The 26,834-nt window shown below is 43.6% G+C and overlaps 1 protein-coding gene across 1 annotated transcript in view; it reads right to left on the minus strand.

Moving 5' to 3' along the window:
- Window positions 1-23,907: 23,907 nt before the first annotated feature.
- Window positions 23,908-26,834, minus strand: part of LOC148107936 (uncharacterized) — an 84,656-nt gene continuing 81,729 nt past the window's right edge. Inside the window, exon 4 of the mRNA XM_087854236.1 lies at window positions 23,908-23,981. The gene's annotated coding sequence lies outside the window, so the exon portion shown is untranslated. The remainder of the gene's footprint in view (window positions 23,982-26,834) is intronic.

Consider the following 26,834-nt stretch of genomic DNA (forward strand, 5'->3'; position numbering starts at 1 on the left):
GGCTCCTCCGCTATGAGCCTGCTTCTTCCTCTCCCACTCCCCCTGCTTGTGTTCCCTCTCTCGCTGGCTGTCTCTATCTCTGTCGAATAAATAAATAAAATCTTTAAAAAAAAAATGTTACAAGGTCAGGTTGACCTTTGGGAACTCTAGTTAGGCTGGGGTCTGGGCGGTCCGTCAACAGAAAGGCACGTTTCTTTCAGTCCTTTGCCTGTCTGAAGTTAAAAAAATAATAAATGTTCCTATCCATGTTTGTTATCAAAGAATTTCCTTTTTGCAGTCCCAGAAAACCAGATAGGGGAAGGGAAACCAGCACTTTCTGAGTGTCAGACCTTATGTGAGGTACTCTGTATATAGTATGTATTTCATAAATGTTTTCTAATTTTCACAACACTGAAGAATGATTAAACCCCGGGGTTTCTGGCTCCTAAACTGAGCCCCTCCCTCTGTATTCCCTGACAGCGCACGAAATCTAGTTCACACCTGCCACCATGCGTAGTTACCCAAACTTTTTTTCCTGTGATAACTTTTTAAGATCTATTCTCTTAGCAGCTTTCAAATGTGAAACTATAGTCACCATGCTATACGTTATGTTCCCATGACTTACTTATTTTGTAACTAGAAGTTTGTGCCTTTTGACCCCCTTCACCTGTTTCACTCGCTTCCTACCCCTGACCTCTGGCAACCACCAACTTGTTCTCTGTATCTAAGAGTTTGGGTTTTGTTGGCTTTTTGGGGGGTTTTGTTTGGGTTTGGTTTTTTTTTAGATTCCGCGTATAATTAAGATCATATAGTATTTATCTTTCTCTGGCTTATTTCCCTTAGCCTAATGCGCTCAAGATCCCTCCAGGTTGTCATAAATGGCAAGAATTCTTTTTTTATAGCAGAATAATATTCCACTGTGTACACCACATTTTCTTTATTCATTCAGACATCAGTGGACTCGTAGGTTGCCTCTGTGTCTTAGCTGTTGTAAATGGTGTTCTTATGAACATGGTGCATATTACCTTCTTGAGTTAGTGTTTTCATTTTCTTTGGATAAATGCCTGGAAGTCGAATTGCTGGATTGTATGGTAATTCTACCTTTAATTTTTGGAGGAAGCTCCATACTGTTTTCCAGAGGGGCTGCGCCAGTTTGCATTCCCACCAACAGTACCCGAGGGTTCCCTTTTTCCACGTTCTCCTCACACTTATTTCTTGTCTTTTTGATAAAAGCCATTCTAACAAGGGTGAGATGCTATTTCATTGTGGTTTTGATTTGCATTTCCCTGGTGACAGTGATGCTGAGCCCCTTTTCACGTACCTCCTGGTCACCTGTATGTCTTTTTTGGAAAATGGCTATTAGATCTTCTCCCCATTTTAAAAATCAGATTGTGTTTTGCTATTGAGTTCTGTGAGTTCTTTATATATTTTGAATATTCACCCCTTAACAGATACTATCTGCAAACATTATCTCCCATTCAGGTTTTTTTCTTTAAGATTTCATTTTGTTGATGGTTTCCTTTGCAATGCAGAAACTTTTTAGTTGAGAGGCGCCTGGGTGGCGCAGTCGTTAAGCGTCTGCCTTTGGCTCAGGGCGTGATCCCAGGCTTTCCGGGATCGAGCCCCACATCGGGCTCCTCCGCTATGAGCCTGCTTCTTCCTCTCCCACTCCCCCTGCTGTGTTCCCTCTCTCGCTGGCTGTCTCTCTGTCACATAAATAAATAAAATCTTAAAAAAAAAAAAAGAAACTTTTTAGTTGAATGTAGTCCCATTTGATTTTTGCTTTTGTTGCCTTTATTTTTGGTATCAAATCCAAAAAAATTTTCTTTGCCAAAACCAATATCAGGGAGCTACGTATATTTTCTTCTAGGAGGTTATGGTTTTCAGGCCTTATGTTCAAATCTTTGGTCCATTTTGTTAATTTTTGTGTGTGGTGTAAGACAGCGGTCCAGTTTCATTCTTTCACGTGGGGCTGTCCGGTTTTCCCTGCACCATTTGTTAAAGAGACTCTTTTCCCCACTATTCTTGACTCCTTTTGTCATAAATTAATTGACCATATATGCACGGGTTTATTCCTGGGCTGTCTGTTCTATATCACTGATCTATGTGTCTGTCTTTATATCAGTACCATACTGTTTTATTAATAATAATTTTAAAGTATAAACCTCACTAATAATAATCACAACTTAAAACACATGTTCTTAACTTAAATTTGGCTATTCCATGTGGTTAAGGTTTTATTAGCAGTACATTCATACCTGTGTGTTTCTATATGGAATGGCAAAGTTGCAGAACTTTTCTAGAAAGCTGCTTGACAATGACTTCATCCAGTAATCCCACACATGGAAATTAATCCCGAACAAATAATCAGTTTATCATGTGAAAGCAAAAAATTGGAAACAACATAAAAATGACCCAGGCCAGAAAAATAATTAAATATATGATGGTAGATTCATTAGATATAATATGTAGCCTTGAAAGTCATGCTTTAAAACAAAAATTTCATGATGTAAACATATTTCAGTATAACATTAGGTTAAAAAGCAAGATACAAAATTATATACAATAGAATTTTAATTTTGTACAAAGTGAAAATAAGCAAAAATATTAATAGTGATTTCTTTCCAGATAGTAGAATGAAGGTGATCTAAGTTTTTTCTTTTAATTTGCTGTGTTTATTATAATAAAGATTTAAAAAGCATTTTTTTTAGGGAAATAGTATGAGGGGAATTCATGAAAACTTGTTTTCTTTCTTTACTACTAGCAGCACAAAAATAGGGCTATTTCTTATAGAATTGATCAATTAAAAGGCATTTATTAAAATAGCCAAATTATGGGGATGTCCGAGTGGCTCAGTCGGTTAAGCATCTGCCTTCAGCTCAGGTTATGATCCCAGGGTCCTGGAATCGAGTCCTGCATCGGGCTCCCTGCTCAGTGGGGAGCCTGCTTCTCCTTCTGCCTTCCTCTCCCCCCTGCTTGTGTTCTCTTCTCTCTCTCTCTCTGACAAATAAATAAAATCTTAAAATAGCCAAATTATGGAAAGAGTCCAAATGTCCACCAACTGATGAATGGATAAAGAGGATGTGGTATAGGGGCACTGACTGGCTCAGAGGAGCACGTGACGCTCGTCCTTGGGGTCATGAGTTTGAGCCCCATGTTGAGTGTAGAGATTACTTAAATAGAAACTTAAAAAAAAAATGTGTGTGTACACACACACACACACACACACACACACACTGGAATATGACTCAGCAATAAAAAAGAATGAAATCTGGCCATTTGCAACCACGTGGATGGAGCTAGAGGATAAAATGCTAAGCAAAGTAAGTCAGAAAAGGACAAATACCATATGATCTCACTCATGTGGAATTTAAGAGACAAAACAAATGTGCAAAGGGAAAAGAGAGCTAAACCAGGACACAGACTGTTAACTGTGGAGAAGGAACTGATGGTCCCCAGAGGGGAGATGGTGGGGGATGGGTTAAAGAGGTGATGGGGATTAAGGAGTGCACTTGAGATGAGTACCATGTGTTGTGTTGATTCACTAAATGGTGCACCTGAAACCAATATTAGACTATGTTAACCGGAACTGAAATAAAAACTTTAAAAAAAATAGCACTTATTGGGGGACTCCTGGGGGGCTCAGTCAGTTAAGTGTCTGCGTTCAGCTCAGGTCATGATCCCAGGGTCCTGGGATTGAGCCCCACGTCAGGCTCCCTGCTCAGCGGGGAGCCTGCTTCTCCCTCTGCCTCCAGCTCTGCCTACTTGTGCTCTCTCAAATAATTACAATCTTTATTTTTTAAAAATTTTGTTTGACAGAGTGAGAGAGACAATGAAAGCGGGAACACAAGCAGGGGGAGTGGGAGAGGGAGAAGCAGACTCCCCGCTGAGCAGGGAGCCCCACGTGGGGCTTGATCCCAGGATGCTGGGACCATGACCTGAGCTGAACGCAGACGCTTAACCATCTGAGCCACCCGAGTGCCCCTAAGTAAAGTCTTAAAAAAAAAAAATTTTCTCCTGAGTCTCTATTTTGTGTGTATATAAGTGACGAGAACTAAATAAACAACCCCCCCAAAGGAATCTTTTCCTTTCCTTTCCTTTCCTTTCCTTTCCTTTCCTTTCCTTTCCTTTCCTTTCCTTCCCTTCCCTTCCCTTCCCTTCCCTTCCCTTCCCTTTCCTTCTTTCCTTTCCTTTCCTTCCCTTCCCTTCCCTTCCCTTCCCTTCCCTTCCCTTCCCTTCCCTTTCCTTTCCTTTCCTCCTTTCCTTTCCTTTCCTTTCCTTTCCTTTCCTTTCCTTTCCTTTCCATGTATCCAATCTTCAGAGCAACTTGAGAATAAGTTGGAAATGTCACATGATGGAAGTTTGTCCCAATATTGATATTAAATATGATCACTTGAGGGCGCCTGGGTGGCACAGTCAGTTAAACATCCAGTTCTTGGTTTTGGCTCGGGGTCACCGGATCGAGCTCTGCCCCCCACACCGCCCGCCCCCGGCCCCCCACTTCATGCTCCACACTCAGCGGAGAGCCTGCTTGAGATTCTCTCTCTCCCTCTGCTCCTTCTGCTCATGTTCTAATAAATAAATAAATATGATCATTTGGTTAGATGGTGTTTGCTCAGCTTTTCCACTATAAAGTTTCTGTCTTGCCCTTTGTGAGTAGTAATTTTTTGGGAAATATTTTGAGACTATGTAACTATGCTGTTTCCCATAAAAAATTTACCCGCTAGTTTTAATATCCACCGGTGACTATATAACACCATAATTTCTTCTATGGTTATCCGTTGCCTTGCTACTATAAAGAACTTTCTCTGGGGCGCTGGGGTGGCTCTGTCAGTTAAGCATCTGCCTTTGGCTCAGGTCGTGATCCCAGGGTCCTGGGATGGAGCCCCGTGCTCAGCAGGGAGCCTGCTTCTCCCTCCTTCCAGCTTGCGCTCGCTGTCACTATCTTTGTCTCTCTCTCTCAAATAAATTAAAATCTTAAAAAAAAATAACTTTCTCTTCATATATTTCATTTATTTACATCGATATGGACTCAGAATTCTTTATTGAACAGTTATAATCCAGCACAACTGTTATTTACTACGACGCTGCAGTCGTCCCTGATGCGGCCAGCGGGAGCTCTCAGGCGCTCTCTGGGGCAGCAAGACCTGGGCTCGTCCTGTACTTTCCCTGTTTCAACCTGGAATTAGTCTTTTCCCCAGTGGTTCCTTTCAGGGGGAAACATTTTGAAACCAGGATCTTCACTCTTAATGTGTTCGTTTCTACTGATGTGATACTGTTTCTAGGCTCTGACAGGCACAGACACACACACACACACACACACACACACACACAATCAGGAGTCCATATTGATATCCAATTCCAAACCAACACTGGTTTGGATACAGTGCTGGATGCATCCTTTTTTTTCTTTGAGATATAATTGACATATAACATTAGTCTTAGGCACAGTATAATTTTATTTCGGGAAATGATTACCACAGTGAGTGTGGTTAGCATCCATCGCCACATAGTTACAAGGTGTTTTTTCTTGTAACTTTTAAGATCTACTCCTAGCAGCTCTCAAATACACAATACAGTTGTAACTGTAGTCACCATGCTGTACATTACATCCACAGGACTTACTTATACTTGGAATAACTCAGAAGTTCTATCTTATAACCTTTTGACCCCTTTCACCCCACCCCACCCTTGCTGCCTCTGCAACCACCAGTGTGTTCTCTGTATCTGAGAGGAGTATTTTTTTTTCCACATCCTTTCCATACTAACTGTTCTTTACAGTGAGAAGCCTGGATCTCATTATCCTGAATGTTTTTACTCATTTGCAATAAACAGAAAAAATGTTCAGAATTGCTAACCTATACCACTACTAGAGTTGAAAATTGTTTCTCCTATAAGGTCAAATTTACATAAAATGAAATGCACAGATCTTAAGTAGACAATTCTATGAACTTGACAAATACATACATCAATGCGATCTAGAATATTTCTGTCACCTTGGAAGTTTCATCCCAATCCATCCTACACCCTTTCAGGCTACTACTTTCTGATTTTTTTCACCCCTGATTACTTTTGCCTGCTCTAGAATTTCATATAACTAGAACCATACGGTGTGTACTCTTTTTGTGTCAGGCTCATTGTGCCCAGCGTAATGTCTGAAAGATTCATCCATGTTTTTGCTTGTTAACAGTAGTTCCATTTTATTGCTGAGTGTTCTTCTATTGCATGAATATACCAAAGTTCTAAAAAGCCATTCTCCAGGAGCACCTGGGTGACTCAGTTGGTTAAGCATCTGACTTCATCTCGGGTCATGCATGATCTTGGTGGGCTGGGACTGAGTCCTGCATCAGCCTCTATACTCAGCAGGGAGTCACCTTCTCCCTCTCCCTCTGCTCCTCCCCATGCTCGTGCTCGCTCGCTCATTCTCTCTCAAATAAATAAAATCTTTTTTTAAAAGTCCATTTTCTAATTGATGGATATTTATACTGGTTAGTTTTCTATTATGAATAAAGCTATTATGAATATTTTTGTTCAAAGCTTTTCATGGACCTATAGTTTCATTTCTCTTGGGTAAATACCTAGGTGTGGAATGCTTAAAATCATAGGATAGGTATAAGTTCAGATTTGTGAGAAACTAGAAACTGTTTTCCAGGATGGTTTTACAATTTTATGCTTCTGTCAGCAACGTATGAGTGTTCCAGTTGCTCTAAATTCTTGCCAAAGTTTTGTGTCATCAGTGTTCACGATTTTCGCCATCCGGTAGACAGAGCTATCTCACTGTAGTTTTTGTGTTTCCCTGATTAACTATGATGTTGAACACTGTATATGTTTATTGTCTCTCTGGATATTTTCCTTTGGAAAGTATCCATTCAAATCTTCTATCAATAATGACTTTTTAAAAAATCGTGTAGTTGACACACAGTGTTAAATAGTTTCAGGTGTGCAGCACAGTGACTTGACAACTCTACTCGTTATGCTATGCTCACAAGTGCTGTTGCAATACCATTGACAGTATTCCCTAGGCTACCTTTCATCCTGGTGATGTATTTACTCGATAACTGGAAGCCTGTATCTCCAATTCCCCTTCACCCATTTTGCCCATCCCCCCATGCCCTCCCCTCTGGCAACCACCACTTTATTCTTATTATGGGTCTGTTCCTGGTTTTTGTTCTGTTTTTTTCAGATTCCACATATAACTGCAATGGTATTTGTCTTTGTCTTACTTATTTCACTTAGTATAATACCCTCCAGGTCCATCCATGTTGTCACAAATGGCAAGACTTCATTCTTTTACATGGCTGAGTAATAGTCCATTCATCTATTGGTGGACACTTGGGTTGCCTCCATATCTTGGCTATTACAAAATAATGCTGCAATGAACATAGGATAGGTATATCTTTTTGAATTAGTGTTTTTGTTTTGGGGGGTAGATATCCAGTGGTGGAATTACTGGTTCAAATGATATTTCTATTTTTAATTTTTTTAGAAACCTCCATACTGTTTTCTACAGTGGCTGCACTGAATTACATTCCCACTAACAGTGCACAAGCGTTCCTTTTTCTCTACATCCTCTCCAACGCTTGTTACTTCTTATCTTTGATATTAGCCATTCTGAGAGGTGTAAGGTGCTATCTCCTCGTGGTTTCGATTTGCACTTCCTTGGGGGTTAGTGATGTTGAGCATCTTTTCCCATGTCTGTTGGCCCTCTGCATGTCGTCTTTGGAAAAATGTGTATTTAGGTTCTCTGTCCGTTTTTAAAAATCGGATCAATTTGGAGGTTTTTTTTGTGCAATATTCTTTAAATATTTCGGATATTAATCCCGTTTCGGATACATCATTTGCAAATATGTTCTACCATTCAGAAGGTTGTCTTTTTGTTTTCTAATGGTTTCTTTCACTGTACAAAAGCTTTTTATTTTGATATAGTCCCAATAGTTTATTTTTGCTTTTGTTTCCCTTGCCTGAAGAGATGTATCTAGAGAACGTTGCTAAGGCTGATGTCAGAGAAATGACTGCTTATGTTTTCTTCTAGGAGTTTTAGGTTTCAGGTCTCACACTTAGGTCTTTAATCCATTTTGAGTTTATTTTTGTGTGTGGTGTAAGAAAGTGTCCCGTTTCACTCTTATACATGAGCTGTACAGTTTTTCTAGCACCATTTATTGACAAGACTGTCTTTCTCCCATTGTATATTCTTGCCTGTCATAGATTGACCATATAAGCATGGGCATATCTCTGGGCTCTCTGTTCTGTTCCTCTGACCTACGTTTCTGTTTTTGTGCTGCTACCATACTGTTCTTTTATATTTATTCATTTAAAGAATGCATGAGTGGGGGGAGGGGCAGAGGGAGAGAGAATCTCAAGGAGACTCCATGCCAAGCACTGAGCCCAATGGGATCCTACAACCCAGATATCGGGGCCAACCCTGAGATCTCACGACCCTGAAGTCATGACCCAAGCCAAAATCAAGAGTCAGACACTAAACAACTGAGCCACTCAGGCACCCTAGTACCATACTCTTTTATGGCTGTGTGTAGTATATTTTGAAATCTGGGATTATGATATCTCTAGCTTTGTTCTTCTTTCTTAAGGTTGTTTTTGACTATTCCAGGGTCTTCTGTGGTTCCATACAAGTTTTAGGATTATTTGTTCTAGTTCTGTGAAAAATACTATTGGTATTCTGATAGGGATTACAATTAATCTGTAGATTGCTTTGGGTAGTCTGGACATTTTAACAATATTTTTTTCAACCCATGAGCAGGGTATGTCTTTCCATTTGTTTGTCTTATTTTTTTCATCAATGTTTTATAGTTTCCAGAGTACAGGTCTTTCACCACCTTGGTAAGTTTATTCCCAGGTATTGTATTCTTTTGGTGTAATTGTAAATGGAATGTTTTCTCTTTCTGCTACTTCATTTTTAGTGTATAGAAATAACAGATTTCTGTATATTGATTTTGCATCTTGTAACTTTGCTGAAATCATTTATTCTAATAGTTTTTTGGTGGAGTCTTTAGGGTCATTCAAAAAAAAATTATTTTAGAGAGAACATGGGGGGCAAAATGGGGGAGGGAGAGGAACAAGCAGACTCTGTGCTGAGTGTGGAGCCCCATGTGGGGCTGGATCTCATGACCCTGAGATTGTGACCTGAGCCAAAATCAAGAGTCAGACACTTAAATGACTGAGCCACCCAGGCGCCCCTGTTCTTCTTTTTCTAGTTCCTAAAGGCACAGTTAGGTTGAGATCTTTGGTTTTGAGTTGTTTTGTTTTGTTTTTGAGAGAGAGCACACAAGTAGCGGAACTGGCAGGGAGAGGGAGAAGCAGGCTCCCCCACCAAGCAGGACTCAATCCCATGACCACGACCTGAGCTGAAGGCAGATGCCCAACTGACCGAGCCGCCCAGGCGCCTGAGATCTTTCTTTATTAGGTGTTTACTGCTATGAAATTCCCTCTTAGAACTGCTTTTGCTGAGTTTTGGTTGTGTTTCCATTTTCATTTGTCTCAAGATCTTTTTCATTTTCCCTTTAATTTCTTGGATCCATTGGTTGCTCAGGAGAGTGTCAACTTCCACGTATTTGAGTTTTCCAGTTTTCCTTCTGTTATTGATCTCTAGTATTATATGGTCAGAGAAGATACCCGGTATGATTTCAGTCTTATTAAATGTGCTTAGGCTGGTTTTGTGGCTTACTATAGGGTCTGTTGTAGGAAATGCTTCTTAACAGAAGAATGTGTATCCTGCTAATACACAGATACAATATTCTGTATATTTTTGTTAGGTTCATTTGGTCTATGGTGTTGTTCAAACCTACTGTTTCCCTGTTCTCTCTGTGGTAGAGCTATCCATTGTCGGGAGTGAAATACTACAGTTCCCAGCTATTCCTGTACCGCTGTTTATTTCTCCTTCTAGCTCTGCAAGATTTTGCTTTATATATGTAGGTCTTCTGGTGTTGACTGCATAAAGACGTACAATTGGTCTATCTTCTTGATGGATTTATCTTTTTATCATTATATAATGACCTTGTCTCTTTTTACCATTTTTAAAGTCTGACTTTTTCTGGGTTACCATTTTTTTGAAATATCTTTTTCCATCCCTTCACTCTGAGTCTGTATCTTTAAGGCCAAAGTGAGTCCTGTAGGCAGCTTTCATTAGATCTTGTTTTGTTTTTTTTTTAATCCATTCAGCAATTCTATATTTTTTAATTGGAGAATTTAAAGTAATTACTGATAGGTCAGGACTTACTATTATCAATTTATTGTTTTCTGGTTTTATAGCTCTGTTGTTTGTTTCACATTGTTGTCTTTTTTGTATGTTTTGATGCTTTGATATCAGTAAGTTTTGATCTTTTATCATGTTCTTTTGTATAATTACTGCAGGTTTTTCTCTTGTTACCATGAGGCTTACATAAAATATCTTGAAATTATAACACCCTTTTTTAAAGTGATAATTTCAATAGCATGCCTAAACTTTTTACTTTTACTTCTCCCCCTCACATTTTAATGTTACAGTTTACATATTTTTATATCATGTAACCAATAACAGATTATTGTAGTTATGGTTATTTTTAGTACATTTGTTTAACCTTTAAATCAGAGTTGCAACCTAATCACACGTTACCATTATCGTATTATAGAATCTAACTGTGTATATATTTACCATTACCAGTGAGTCCAAACTACCTTATGTCTTTATAATCTTAACTAGCACCCTTTTACTTCCACTCAGCTCCCTTTAGCTTTTCTTGTAAGGCTGTTCTAGTGATTATGAGCTCCCTCAGACTTTCCTGAGAAAGTCTTTCTCTGTCCTTCATTTCTGGAAGACATTGTTGCTGGGTATAGAATTCTTGGTTGACCGGGGTTTTTTTCTTTCAATATTTTGAACATATCATCCCATTCTCCTCTGGCCTAAAACATTTCTATTGAGAAATCTGCCAAGAGACTTATGATGGTACACTTGCATATAACTTTTCTCTTGCTGCTTTCAAAATTCTCTGTCTTTGCCTCTTGACAGTTTATCTTGGTGCTCAGGCTCAACTTACTTTGGGTCCTTTGGGCCTCATGAATCTTGAAGTCCATTTCTCTCTCCAGATTTGGGAAGTTCTCAGCCATTATTGCTTGAAATATGCTTTGCCCCTTTTTTCTTTCTCTTCTCTTCCTGGCATTCCCGTAACATACATATTATTTCTTTTGTGTCCTGTAGGTTTTCTTCATTCTTTTTCACTTTCTTTTTGTTCCTCTGACTGTATAATATCAAATTTTCTGTGTTCTAGGTCACTGATTCTTTCTTCGGCATTGTTGAGTCTGCTATTAAAGATCACTATTGAATTCTTCAGTACAGTCATTGTATTTTTCAGCTCTAGAATTTCTATTTGGTTTTTTTTTTTTTACTGAATATATTTTATTACCTTTCTTTGGGAGACAGCCTGTGATATTATACATTTCTTATTTAATGATTTACATATAAACTCTTTAAATAATTACACATATACTAGTGCCCAACACTCAAATGGTGTTTTACTGGTATTGGGCTGTGATTCTTAAATTTTGAATAGTGTGTCTTTATTTTTTTTATTTTATTATGTTAGTCATGATACAGTACATCCCTGGTTTTTGATGTAAAGTTCCATGATTCACTAGTTGCATATAACACCCAGTGCACCATGCAATATGTGCCCTCCTTACTACCCATCACCAGCCTATCCCATTCCCCCACCCCCTCCCCTCTGAAGCCCTCAGTTTGTTTCTCAGAGTCCATAGTCTCTCATGCTTCATTCCCCCTTCTGATTACCCCCCTTTCTTTATCCCTTTCTTCTACCAATCTTTCTAGTTCTTATGTTCCATAGATGAGAGAAACCATATGATAATTGTCTTTCTCTGCTTGACTTATTTCACTTAGCATTATCTCCTCCAGTGCCATCCATGTTGTAGCAAATGTGGAGAACTCGTTCTTTCTGATAGCTGAGTAATATTCCATTGTATATATGGACCACAACTTCTTAATCCAGTCATCTGTTGAAGGGCATCTCGGTTCCTTCCACGATTTAGCTGTTGTGGACAATGCTGCTATGAACATTGGGGGTCTATTTGGGGTTTTTTTTGATGGCTTTTATTTCTTCAAACTCTCTTTACGCACCGTTTTTCGAATTTCACTTAGTTCATCGTAAATAACACTTCTCCACATGAACCGCATTATGCCAACGAAATTTTATAACTTGTTAAAAATCAAATGCATGGTCACTTTAAAAGTAAAGGGAAAAATATATTAACAATCAATAAATTATATTCTACCTGATAAATTCCTTCTTTTGGATCATAAATAGGTAATATTTTTCTAGTTATGAATTCTTTTCTGGCATGTTTAAAAGGCAAACTTAAATAGCAAAAGGAAAATATTCAAAAACTGAAAAAAAGGCTATTACTTTATGGCTTTGCTATGAAACATGTTTGATAAGCTCTACCCATGAGAATTGCCAGTTGTACGAGTGTATATGCTTACACAGTGAAATTTGCCACATGAGAAGATGGGGGAATAGGGATGTCCAACTCACGTAGCTTTTTGAAAACTCGCAGACTCTCCAAGATGTTCAGGAAATGGTGTCTTTCAATATGAAGACATAAACATAAATAGGAAGTAGGGAGAAACACCCCAATTTTGGAAACCGCTGGTGTAGGTCTGAATCCTGGCTGCATTATCAGCCAATTCTAACTCCTCTGAGCTTCACTTTCCTCATTTATAAAGTAGTGGAACGAATCCCTAAGTAGCAAGGTTGTTGTGAGGATTAAATGAGATTAGATGTGGGTGCCCGGCGGGCTCAGTCGGTGGAGCATGTGACTCTTGATCTCAGGGTTGTAAGTCTGAGCCCCACAGTGGGTGTAGAGATAACTTAAAAATAAAATCTTTTTTAAAAATGAGATTAAGGGGGCACCTGGGTGGCTCAGTCAGTTAAGCGTCTGCATTCAGCTCAGGTCATGATCCCAGGGTCCTAGGATCGAGCTCTGCTTGGGGCTCCCTGCTCAGCTGGGAGCCTGCTTCTCCCTCTCCCCCTGCTTGTGCTCTCTCGTGCTCTCTCTCAAATAAAGTCTTTTTTAAAAAAAAATGAGATTAAGGGGCATCTCGGTGGCTCAGTCATTTGAGCATCCAACTCTTGATTTCAGCTCAGGTCAAGATCTCAGAGTGCTAGGACGAGCCCCGTGTCTGACTCCACACTCAGCAGGGAGTCTGCTCCCTGTCCAATAAATAAATCTTTTAAAGAAGATTAAATGTTAGTAACTTGTGGTTAGGAATCGGGCCTGCCGCCATCATCACTGTTTTCTTTCCTGTCTCCCTCCACTATGAGTTCTGGTGTCAGTTGGACTCCAGCTAGGAATCCTGGCTTTGCTACTTAACGACTTGTGATCTCAGGCAAGGTCATGTCCCTGGGTCTCAGAGATAAGGACACCTACCATGTTAGGTTGATGTGCAAAGTAAATCACAAGGTTTGTTTTTACCTCCTTCCACAGCAAGTGATAGGAGATATTCAGTATACACTATTTTGCTACAACATGTGTTCCTTAAATGGGAATGACCTCACATGTCGTAGGTAAGTAGGGAGTTGGTATAACATGACGTCATGTTGGTTCCTATGTAACTTTTTTCTAGTACCCTAATGTTTGAAGCAACCAGAGGTAAGCCTTCTCCCAGTAACTGCCTCTTTAGTAAGAGGAAATTTAGCCTTCTATGAAGGTCTTTAGGAAAAGCTGAGAATACACAGAGCTGCCCTCTTTACCTGCAGAAAAGGACTGATGTAGGGGCTTTAAGAATCCCCATGTTATCCTCCTGGCAAGCTTTCTGGAGAAGTGAAGAAGCAGCTGAAGCTGTGAAGACATTTCCCTTTAAACCAGATTAGTAACTACCACTCCTTAAATCCAGTGTTGAATTGTGATGCAACTGGTCCCCGTTAGGAGCTAATGTCGTCCTTTTATTTCAAAAGCACCACCAGGGGCCCCCAGTGCAAGGCCAGGAGGCCACCTATAGATGTTTGTGCAAACTGGGGTTCAGCGGAGCTCGTATTTTGTTAGTTCTTATTTTTTTAAAGATTAATTATTTGAGAGAGACTGAGAGAGTTCTCGAGCATAAGCAAGGGGGAGCAGTAGAGTGGGTGTGGGGGGGGAAGCAGGCTACCGCCAAGCAGAGAGCCCAGTGCAGGCTCCATCCCAAGACCCTGCGATCATGATCTGAGCCACCCAGGCGCCCCCATTTTGCTAGTGCTCTGGTTACGAAGTTGCATGGGCTTTGAGTGGTCTGCCCCAACGCAGTTTTGTCCCCACCAGCCCACGCTGTAGACCATGGGAGCTTTTCAGAAACAAATAGATGGTGTGACATTAGAGACATCTGTATCCCTTTCGCTCCAATGTTTCTTAGGCACTTACTGTAAAAAAAAAAAAAAAAAAAAAATCGAAGCAATCTAAGTGTAATAGTGAAAACAAAGGCTCATATTTACTGGGTGCTCTTTACAAATGAGCTCACTTAATTCTCACAACCACCCTGTGAACGACGGGCTCACTAGCACCCATTCTCTAACTGCAGAAACTAAGGCTTACGAGGAGCATGAGTAATCAGAGATTAACTTGCCCAGGTCACCCAGCTGGAAGGTGGTAGAGAATTAAGGCCTCTGTTTTTTCTATGCATTTAAACACATCGTATTGTTTTTATTTAGTCAGGTTTTTTTTTAAACATAAATGAGAATTATACTTACATTGTTTCTTTAATTCACAGGCGTTGCCCGATTAGAAAGCCGAAGTAAAGGAAAGCTGTTGATAATTCACAGCTATTTACATTTCACAAGACTCGTATTTCATTCCAAGAAATCAGGCTCATCAATTATTTGCATTTGGTAACATGTTAATTATACAAATAATTAGCCGTGAGACTAGACATGAACATGAAAGTATAATGAATAGTTTTGCTAATTGCTCTTTTCTGTTATGGACAGTTCCTGATCTGAAGTATTAACAGCTCCCATATTCGGCTTGCTAAATACTCTTTTCACTTCATGGAAAAGTCCAAATCAGGGATGACAATTAGATTTTCTCTGTCATGCCAGCCCTAACCCAGTGATTATGACTGTTGAAAGCACTGCGTTGAGAAGCATTCTGGGGGACTGTCTGGGCCCCAAGGGAAATCACGTGGTGATTGATGGGTCTTTGCTTCACAGGTGAGTGGATTGGCAGCAGATAAGCCAGATTTTTGGCCATCTCTGGCCTGAGTGTTGAGAAATTTATTTTAACGTAGGGGTCATAGGATCATTTCTGCACCCCCTAACAATCCTACAAAAGTGCTGTATTCTGGGGTGGAGATATGAAAAAGAATCAGATGTGGATGCTGTCTTCTAAAGAGAAAAGCATAAGTGGCCCTACATAAATCTAACAGCGCCAAGTGCTCTAAAGTAATGGGTAGTATGACATAAGGGCTCAGAGGAGAGAATGGATTATTTATAGTAACAGGGAGGCTGGGGCAAAGGTGGATCAAGTGTCCTTTCTGAGGTGGGCCTTAAAGGATATATAGAAATGGGGGGCAGGGGTGGAGTGAGGAAAGCTCAGCTTTTTTCCATTTGGGGGCAGATGATGAATCATCTACCGTAATGAAGAAGGAAGCACGTACAAGGGAAGAGTTCAGTGTAGCTGGAATGTAGGAAAATAAAGGAAGGTCAAGCTGGGAAACAAGGGCAGGCCCAGGTTGTAAAGGGCCTGGGAACACCAGATTAGGAATGTTCTAGAACAATGTCTCTCAAGGTGTGTCCACAGGATATTCATACTTTTTTACGTAACTAAAGGATCCTGCTGTGAACTATGTTGGAGAAACATTGAATTCAAACAAATTTCTTTTTTTTTTTTTTTTTAAGATTTTATTTATTTATTTGACAGAGATAGAGACAGCCAGCGAGAGAGGGAACACAAGCAGGGGGAGTGGGAGAGGAAGAAGCAGGCTCCCAGCAGAGGAGCCTGATGTGGGGCTCGATCCCATAACGCCGGGATCACGCCCTGAGCTGAAGGCAGACGCTTAACCGCTGTGCCACCCAGGCGCCCCTCAAACAAATTTCTATGCAGGAGTTTTTAGAGCTTTTAAAACCCTAATGTATACTGTGAATTTCCAAGAGGGACTTGGACTGTGCAAAAATCCCAAACTTAGTGATCGTAGACCTGTCTTTGTGAGATTAGCCTTCTGCAGAGCTCTGGGAAAGTAATGGCCGCACAGTGGTGGGTTACCTAGAGTACACATTCAACGTTCCCCGCCAATTCACCAACTGCCTGATCTTTTAGAAACCCCTATTGTTGCAGGAATAGGGAGAAAATATGCCACAAAAGCAGTATCAACCCCCTCCTTCCCTGATTCCCCTGCTGCTTTACTGTTACAAGAATCTGCCCCCCCACACTTTAGCCAGGCTCAGCCTCTCTCTGTCAGGGAGCTCTGTTGTTCCTGCCCTGATAAAATTTAGCCTTGTTTCAGGGCTCTAATGGTGCCCTGTTTTGAATCTCCCATCTGTCATCCTGGATCCCAGACATGCGGCCTACCCTTTCCTCAGCTGCCTGATGCCCCTTGACCCCTCGCCAGCCTGCCTGTACGCTTTCTTTACTGCTGCCCTGACCTCTACATACTTTGAGTGCTTCTGGTCCCTCTGGTAAACCTCGAGATGTCCCATCTTTAGCCACTCGCTGCTCTGAGGTGCCTGGCTCCCACAAGACACCTGTGTGCTACCTTCTGGGGGGCTCCCTCATGCATCCCCAGTAAACAACCTTCTGCCACTTTTCCCAGTTATGGTGGCTTCCAGGTGAGATTCCGTAATTCTGCTTGGAAGGGATGAACAAGCAGCCTCTAAATTTAACATCATTTAATTATCCCAGGTGGAGGGGAAAATCACAGCAGTGGCATGTTTACAGCTGCACTCCCAAGAAGCTTATGTTGATTGGGCAGAATCAGGTGGGATCACACAACAATCTAGAAGGGGGAGTGAAATCTCTAAATGTTTAGCGATCGGCCAGGCTGTATTAGATATTGAGCAAGAAGCCACCCGTGGTGAGATGAGATGAAGCTGGGTGAGTGGCCGAAACTTTGCTGGGGGTAAGAGCATGGCTGGCAGGGCAAGGACAAACTGTAGATGAGGGGGTGCTGCCACTATGAACCCGCTGTCGTGACCCCAGAAAAGGCCCTAGGATTCATGGTAGCGGTGTGCAGTGAAGACTCTGACTCCAAAGGCCTACCAATTTTTGGAAACTGTTAGGAAGAATGATGAACAAAAATACAAAGAAGATATTACCTTACCTTTGTAAAGAGTGCAGCTCTGGTTGATGCATTTCAAGAAAGGAATAACGGGGCGCCTGGGTGGCTCAGCCGTTAAGCGTCTGCCTTCAGCTCAGGGTCCTGGGATCCAGCCCTGCATGGGGCTCCATGCTCGGTGGGAAGCCTGCTTCTCCCTCTCACACTCCCCTTGCTTGTGTTCCCTCTCTCGCTATCTCTCTCTGTCAAATAAATAAATAAATAAAAATCTTTTAAAAAAAGGGAAGAAGGAATAACGGAGTTCACAAGGCATTTTAAGTGATCAGGGGGCTGGATGGGCTTCCGTATAAAGCCAGGGTGGAGGCTGACAGGGGATATGCTCCAGTCCAGAAAATTCTGAACGGCACAGAGAAGGTGAACATAAACGCAAACCCACTTATTAGAACTAGGAATTATTCTGAGATAGTCTCAAGGAAGTAAGAAAAGGTTATGAAATGGATGGAACTCATTACCCCCCAAGAGGTAGCACAGGCTGAAAATAGAACTGGCTTCAAAGTTGCTTACATCACGTTGTGGCGCTGGAACTGTCCTAGGTTCCTGAGGGAAGTCTGATTGTCGTAGATAATAGGGAGGCCGCGTGTGTCTTCCAAAATACAGCCCTTATCCTCACCCTCGACATCCGTGGCTGGACCACACCTGCCAGTCTTACTTTTTTAAAAGTATTGTCCTCTGCTCAGGTGCCTACCTACTATTAGACGTCATGCTAGGCTCTTGTCTATACCTTATCTTTAATCCTCATAATAATACTGCAAGAGATAATGATTTTACCAGGTTTCATAGATAAGAAACCACTCAGGTTAAGTAACTACTAAGTCACACACCCAGTAACTGGAGGGGCTGGGACTTGGAAGCCCAGGCATATTCTAAATGGTAGTACTGACTCTCCTCTCAGATGTGTATGGTTTTGTCCTTCGTGCTTAAATGTTGTCTAACACTACCACCCCAAATTCCAAAAATGGTGCTCATTGCTGGAGAAAAATGACCTCAGTCATTCTAGGACTAGCACATTTGTTCCTATACTTCTACGGTTCAAAGTGCCCAGCTGCAGAGAGGGGGACAGTTAGGGTCCAGGGGCTGAGACAAGAAGGAGAAGGGGAAGGCCTACTAGGGGCCAGGCATTCTGAGTGTTCTGACATGTCCTTCTCACAACGCCCATTTGAATTTCCCTTTCGGAGTGGAGGAGACAGGGTCTCAGATTACGGAACATGCCCAGAAGCCCATGGTGCGTAGGCAATAGAACCAGTCTGTGAAACTGCTTCTGTCTAGCACCAAAGGTGCCTCCCTGGAAGGAGAGACCATTCCATCTCTGTTCTCTTATAACCTCAGAGCCCACCTCCATTACCACAAACCGCCAAGGACTCTGTTCTACACCTTCGCTAAGTCCACTGCTGGTAGGGGCGGAGCTCTGCACCATACAGAAATTCAGGCTGGAATCGTGTCCGGCAGATTGAGATCCGTCCCCCCCCTTTACCTTGTCACCGTGTTTCCTCGTCAGCTCTAGTGCCGCTTTTTAACAGGACAGATGGGCATTCGGATTGCTCTGACTCCGGGTTTTCCACCTCAGCATACTGATCCGTGGGCAGGATACTTCTTTGCTGTGGGGGGTTGTCCTCTGCATTGTAGGATGTGCAGCCCCATCCCTGGTCGCTAGACCACCGGACAGCAGGATCCGTTTCAGGAGCCTCCCCCTCCCTCAGCAGTTGCTACAACCCAGAATGTCTGCAGACCTCACCACGTGTTGCCTGGGCTCGCCCCTGGGAAACACAACTACCGTGAGTCAAGGGCGCTAGAGGCTATCCTTACCTTTCTGCCAAAAGCCCAACAACCTCCCCTCCCTCCCCCAGTGTAAGCCAAGGAGAGGTGGCCCAGTGACACCTGTGGGTGGGGCTGGCTTCTCTGGTTTGGGGGAGGGAACGCAGCACAGATTGCTGGCCCTGTACTTACTTGATGCCCCCACGAGACGTGAAAAATGTAGAGCTTTCAATGTGCAGATGGCTCGCGCTGCTTAATTACCAGCCGAAAGCACGCTAACATTTTCCTCCCTCTCCTGCCTGCTCCAGGAGCCGCGGAGGCATTAACAACGGGGGGCTGTTGCCCTTTCCTGCATCCTTATCACACACTAATTATTTTATTCTAAAGAGACAAAGTAGAGCGAATGTAACATATGATTCTGACGACAAACACTTAAAAAAAAAACTGTCTGCTTTTCCTAGTGACTAGAGCATTGGAGCTGGTTGCTAAGCAACTGGGAAACTGCAGACTCCTGTACTGGCCATGCTGGTTTCGGAAATGAGCCATAAAAGGAATTCCCCAGTGAGAAGGGATCCCATACCATTGCCTGGTTGCCATGGACACCATACATAAGTGATGGGCCCTGGGTTACAGGCCCCACTTCAGAAAAAATGTTGCCCCTGCTTAAGGCTTGAATGGTAGGAGAAAGGTATGGAAACCTTCTTCCCCTACGTGCTCGGTACAGGCACGTCCATCCGAGCCCCTCCCTCTTCCCCACGCTTTCCCTGAAAGAGAGGTCGGAATCTAAGTGGCTGAGACATTCTGTCCAATTTCAGCTCTGCTTTTATTTAGTATGTTCCAGTCTTTGCTTGAGTTGGAAGGGAGTCTGCAATCTGGAAAGCAAATTTGTAAGCAAGAAAAGATGCCTCGGGTGGCAGACAGGCTGTCTGTCTGTCTATCATCCACCCCTGGTTGGGGGCCACGCGGCGCCAAGATCAGGCACAAGGGCAGCTCTCTATGTTCACAGGTTCTATTGGAATTTTGCAAAACAAGAGAGATTAGCAGGGAAAAAGACAATAGCCGTGACTCCAAAATGAAATTGGCATGTCATGCAGAGCGCGGCACACAATAGGCCACTGCGATTCTGTCAGAAATTGGAAACAGACTTCAGATAATAGGAGCGAAACTGTGAGGCACGTATAAAGATGTGGAGCTTGAAATACAAAGATGTGAACGTTGAACTGGGCTCCCTGCGCCCGACAGTAGAACACATAGGCCTGACGTAACCTCATCCACCACACCCCCATGGACGAGAGGCCTGGGACGCTGGACGCTAACCCCCAAGTCTCTCAGACGAGGAGACGGACCCAAAGAGCAGCAGTGATCTGCTCAAGGTCGTAGAAGACAAACCTTGCTGAAGGGTAATCTGCGAAGGACAACTCCGCATTTTTAATATGGCTGCATAACAAGTTACCCTAAAATTCAGCAGCTTAAAACAACACACACTTACAGTTTCTGTAGGTTGGAATCCAGAACCTCTTAGCCGGGTGCCTCAGATTTCAGGGAGCCTTCCCAGATTGCATCAAGATGGCAGACGGGCTGCACTTAGCTTGAGGCTTGAATGGGGTGGGCCACGCACGTGGTTGTTGGTCATACTGGTTCCCACTGGCTGGAGACTTCAGTTCTTGGGTCCATGTGCCTTTCAAAAGAGCAGTTTACAGCCTGGCAGCGGCTTCCTCGGAGACAAAGAGCAGCGTCTTTTTTAACCTAAGCTCGGAAGTGTTACCCCATCATTTTTATCCTGTTCATGAGAATCCAATTCCTAGGTCCGGCAATATTGAAAGGGAGGGGATTCCATGACAGCATGGATCCGAGGAGGTAGGGACCATCGCAGAGGCTGTCTACCACAATAATCAAGTATGCTTCCTGGATCCGAAGCATAAGTGGGAGAGACTGGGGGTGGAGACCAGGCTCCTAATGAGGCCTGGAACACGGGAGCGGGCAGAGCCAGGGTGCGTAGGAAGGGGCAGCTAGGGGAAGCTAACGGGAATAGATGACAGGCAAATGGGAGGAGGATAATAGCCAAGAAGGGCAAGAGAACCTGGTGGAATGGGGACAGAGGGTGGAAGGGAATTGAAATGAAGGACATAATTTATAAGAAAGCAGAGTAGAGAATGAAATGGAAGAGTAAGAGGGAATAAAGACTAGGGAGAGGGAAGTAGAAATAGGAAGGAAAGAGAGCTAGGAAGCCAAGAGCTTGAGCAGACGGTGCAGGGGGAGAAGGGAAGGGTGAGAAGCTGTGCAGAGGAGGTAGAGGAAGGGGGAGGTATTGTGGGGCAGAGGGAGCATGTGGGGAAAAGAACGTTGACAATATTTATCGACTGCTAAGAATTTGACAGGCCTTACCTCCCTTAGTCTTCACACCAGCCAGCACTGGAGATGCTGTTTACAGAATTTTAGAAGTGGGGAAATTGAATTTTAGGATCAAGTACCTAGCCAGGGCTGTCCAGTCAGGAAGTAGCTGCAGGTGGGTGGGGGCGGGGCATCTTCTCGCCTGGCAGCTGACCTCAGACCTCACTCATCTTGGTCATGGGGGGCTGAGGGATAGGGAGTCTAGCCCTTAACTGTACATGGACGTCCTCTGCTGTCTTTGTTGCCAGGACCCTGGAACCCATGTCCCGGGACAGATTTGGGAGGCTGGACTCCTTGTCAAGAAGAGTAGCCTCATCAAACATGGGGTGCGAGGTGAGTCCCTCATTTTATCAGAGGGACCCACACATTAAAACTCCTCTGCTACACCGTATAGTTCTTTCTCTACACCTGCACTACTAAGAGCCATGAGGACACCATGTCTCGTTCTTCAGATCTCCCACCCTGCCTTGCATTGTCTTGAGGAAAAAAAAATCAAGAAAATCTGTGGAACCGAGAACATTTACTTCTACTGAATCCACTGAGAAATTCTGCCTTCGTAGCTTCACAGCAAAGAGGGAGAAGACGGGCTCTTCCCCTTAGGGCCAGCTCTTCACACGCTGTTTGATTTTGGGCAGATTACTTAACCACACTGGAATGTGGTATCCTTATCAGCTAAACAGGTTGGCTAAATGAACTTTAAAGACTTTTCTAGCTCTGAAATCTCACAAATTACATACCAGGCCTGGAATTAGGTGAAAATGGCCAGTGGACCTGATGCAGATACAGGCTGCCACTTAGGCGGACTTGATCGAGAAATGTTCTGAATTCCATTTGGCCAAGATGCCAGTCCATCAATATGCTTCTCAAGGGAAGCCCAGCTCCACTCATTTGTGGCCTCTGTGTGCAATACTGACTCCAGGAGCTTAATTCTCCTCCTCACCGAGTTCTCTCTCTCAGATTCATCAACTCTCAAAACAACAAGATGCCAACGGGGGCACCTGCCAGACTGACATTAGGGATAAACAGAGCAGCAGGACATGAGGTTCCAGGGTCGCCAAGAGAATGTCATGGGAATTAGGATGGCTGGGTTTAATCCCACTTTTCAGTTGTCGGGGTCTGGAGCTGGTACCTAATAAAGGACAGTGTCACATACCTGTGTTTGGCCCCTGCCTGCCTGGGCAGGTGATAGCTGGTCTGCCTCCCACACCAAGGTCCACGAGGTACCCAGGGATAGGTCAGCACTTCTGAAAAGCATCTAAGGGGTAAGCATATGCTATTCCTGGAAATCCACGGATGGTGATCAAAGATCATCTTGAGAATAAAGGCTGTATATATTCGCTTCTATATCCTCCACCCTCTGAGAATGATGCATGAGAGCATTTTGAAAACGGTTGAGATTAATCCATTGGTTGTGGCCACCGGTCACATTTCCTAGTATTTCTGCAGAAAGATTTTGAGGGGTATACTTTACTTTCCTAATAATCTCTAAAAACCTTTTTAAAAAAACTCTACACCAAACATGGGGTTTGAACTCATGACCCCAACATCAAGAGTCCCATGCTCTACCAACAGAGCCAGCCAGCACCCCCAAAATCTTGGATTGGCAGATAATTCATATAGAAGACACCAGTAAGGAACAGCTGTTTTAGGGGTGCTCAGGGGCTACAGAGAGCCCCCACCTCCTCACACGTGCTCTGAGAAGCTAAGCGTGGCACATGTGCTGGTGTCCTGCCCAGAGTCGTTTACATTTGGCTTGGCTTCCCACTGCCAGCACTTACTATCCAAGAGCTTTCTCAGATTGCAGCAGCCGCTGCCCCTGTAGAAGCTAGAAGGGCTGGGAAATTAACACCTCCTTCCCTGAACGCAGCCCTCGCCTAATGACCACGGGCACCGTGGATAAAAAGCCCAGGCCCTCACACCTGCAGGCGGTAGGAAGCTGAGGCGTGCCTTCTCACTGCCTCCCAGAGGCTCCCAGCAGGACCTCCATGTCCTTGCTTGAATTGACTTCCTTTCCTTCCCTCTATTACTGCCCACCCCACTGCCTGTGTTTCCTGGCATTTAAGCCATTTGCACATAAACCCTTATCTCAAGGCCTGCTGCTTGGGGAACCCCAACTTCTGCTAGGGCCAGAGGAAGGAACAGAGAAAAATGACTGTTTTTCAGAAGAAGGATTTCTCTAAGTGTGTGCTCCCACGGTGCGTGTAAGAGTTTCTTTACAGCTCATTACCTACCTTTACAGAAATGCTATGGTAAGAAGTGCTGCCAACTACAGACCAGTCAGAAATGGAGATGAAGCTTCTCTGAAATGGTCCTGGAGGTTCCTAGGAACACTGCCTTGATTTGCAAAACGTTTACGCACGACTTCCCTCCGGAAAAATGCAGCATGCAATGTAGTGATAACCAAGTGTGGCACCCTTCAGACTCATGTCCGTGGAGTCATCCAGAAAAACATGCTGACCGGGGGCAAGGGTCTTTCGAGAAGACACAGTGCTGGAGCTTGGCGGGGCCTGCACCGGCTCATGTGGTTCGCCTCCAGCAGCATCTGGTCCTGAGGCTGCCCCAATGCAGAGGGATGGGGGAGGGGAGAGCAGAGACACCGTAAATTGGAGGGCAACCGAATAGGGAGAAGCTCACGGCATGTGGGCTCAATTTTCCTCAAAAAGCTCATAATATAACTTGTCAAAAATGGCACTATGAACCCAAATTATAAGATAATTGTATTCTGTCCCAAATTTAACACAATAAAGGTTATTTGCTCTCATGCCCTAGCAACCATCTCGTAGGGGGGGAGAAAAATACCATACAAAAACAAAATGTAAACTCGCAAAGCAGTAATAAAACCAGCACACAGCTATTCATTTCAAGTCTATTTTGAAAAGCCTTTGATAATACCAGTAATTCCCTATAAAGCTTCTATTCTCTTGCCACAATTCCCTTCTGGAGATAGAAAAAGGTTTTGCTATTCACCAGCCCGCCCTTTTACAAAGATAAAGTCCACTTTATTTCCCAATTTTAAGTGTTTGTCATTCTTAAAAAAAAAAAAAAACACACACACACACAAAACCCGAAATCCCTGCCCACCTTTATGCAGCTAAGCCTACCACACAGACAGGGCTTAGTGGAATAGCAACGTGAATCCTCGTTGCTCTGCACAACAAGATTCATTTGAAGGTCTTAGCATGGTGCTTAAATGTAGCCCAAGAGCCTTGTCCACAAGATACAGAACATTTCAGTGAAAAGAAAATTCAACAGTCTACCCATTTCCAAATACTCTCATCCTTCCTGGCATCCAGGTTGGGTGATATCCCTTTTACGTCCTGGGTGACCCCAAGGGGCTGAGCTGTTCCGCAGGGTGTGACTGGCAGTCTGCCTACAACGGAGGAAGGGGTTTGAGGCACTCTTGGTTGCAAGAACAAAAATCTACTAAGACAAGCTCCTGTAAGAGGGGGATGGTTGTAAGAGCTCGTGGACCCCAAGGAAAGCTGAGCAATCAGACCTCAGGAAGAGGGGGAACAGGCAGCGGCTGTTGCACGAGAGTGAGGTGTCGGACCAAGGGCAGGCCGGTGCCCCTCCAAGGGAGTGGGCCTGCCGGCAATTAGTCTCTTGAAGATAGGAAGGCAACAAGGAAAAGAAGGTGGGGGAAAGAAGTCAACTACAGGAATCGGAGAGAAAAAGCTTGCATAAACTGAGCGGTGAAGGATCGTCCTCGGCAAATGCCCCCGCCAGCAGTCAGCCGCCCACTGGCGCCGAAGATGGGCTCCCTAACGAGGAACCGGCCCGCGGAACACGAGAAGTTGCAAACACAAAGCCCTTCCAAGTTACCGGGTTGGTCATCCTGATTTACAGGAAATGGGGTCATTCAAATTTCTATTCTAATGTTATGGGCTATTTTTAAAGTGGTAAAGTTACGTTAATTGAAATGATGTGATCTTGATGAAGTTCATGTACTTTTTTTTTTTTTTTTAAGTTTTTAAGTGATCTCTATGCCCGACATGGGGCTAAAACTCATGACCCTGAGATCAAGAGTCACTTGCTCTTCCAACTGAGCCAGCCAGGTGCCCCCCCATATACTTCTTAGACTTTAGTTTGAAAGCTTGAATAACTTGGTTTACACGTGAGCTAGAAAAGATCCATCCGTGTCTGATGTTTGCTACAATGGACATGGACTTCAGCTTGCTTCACTAGGTGTATTTCCACATGCATGGTGGCCATTCTTTGTCCCAAAATATATGCCCCAAACTTCAATAAATCCGTGCTTAAAATCCACTTCCATTTTTATCAGAAATGTTTCCTGGCTATCTGTGATGTTAAAGGCACTGTGTTAAACAGTGATATGGGTATAGAGATGAGTAAGTCATAACCCTGTCTTTAGGGATTTATAATTTCAAAGTGGAGAGGCTGTGTGGAAAGAGAATTAGACACAATTAGAGGTAGATCCCAGTAACTACAAGGCAATAAAGATCATTATCTGCTTCAGTGCAGGCTCTTCTTTAAGCACCCCTCCCCGCCCCAGCTCTGTGACTGGAGCCTTTGACCACCCCTTGATCCCTCGGACCTCTCCCCCGTCTCTGTCTGAACCCTACCCCTCTTCATCCTACTCATTCCATAACCAGTCTTGGCAGATCTTCCACTGCACGTGGTCTCTCTGGAGCCTCTACAGCGTTTGGTCATTCCAGTGCGATGGGAGTTATGACTGGAGGTTCAGTGAAGCCTTGAAGATCGCCTGAATCCACTGGCAAGTGCAGATTTCTCAGGGAGACCACGAGCAGTGTGAACATGTGTCTGAGCTGCGAGGCGACTGGATCCCTTTTGCTACTCACGTTCCAGGCTCATATTTCTGGCTCATTCAGGACTTCACATTTCTCTGATTTCTCTCTAAGAGCTCTGCATGCTTTACTCAGCCTGGAGTATGTGTGTGTGAATGCCAGAGCGGGAGAGAGCACTCTGAAGGGTTTGCCAACCCTCACGCTCTCTTGCCTTCCTGTCCACCGCTCTCAAAATCCAGGTGAGCGACTGCTCCATACCATACGTGTGTTGACTCGTTCACACATCTCCATCAGCCCGTCTTGGAAAGAACCTGAGTACCAAGGACAAGTTTGGGTTAGTGACTGTGAAGACACGGTGTCTTATAAAGCCAACCACAAAGTATCATCCTGGAAACCTGTCCCTGGAGGGTGGGTACAGGAGTTCCCGCCTTCATTCCCGATGCCCTGATTCTAGTGGTGGAAGGAATCAGACGCCTTCTAGTCTGCCTGCTGCCGGTATCAATGCTTGCCTATTACCCAGAGATCCTCACCAGATGCCCACGGCCTAAGTACCATGGGGGTAGTAGTGGACTCTAACTGCTTTGGAAGGGCAGCCTTCAGCGCAGACCCTGGCCGAAAGCATCTGATTCTTATCAGAGGCT

The sequence above is a fragment of the Ursus americanus genome, chromosome 23 (genome assembly GCF_024610735.1).
Source record: "Ursus americanus isolate L20-20 chromosome 23, mUrsAme1.1.p, whole genome shotgun sequence".
NCBI lineage: Eukaryota > Metazoa > Chordata > Mammalia > Carnivora > Ursidae > Ursus > Ursus americanus.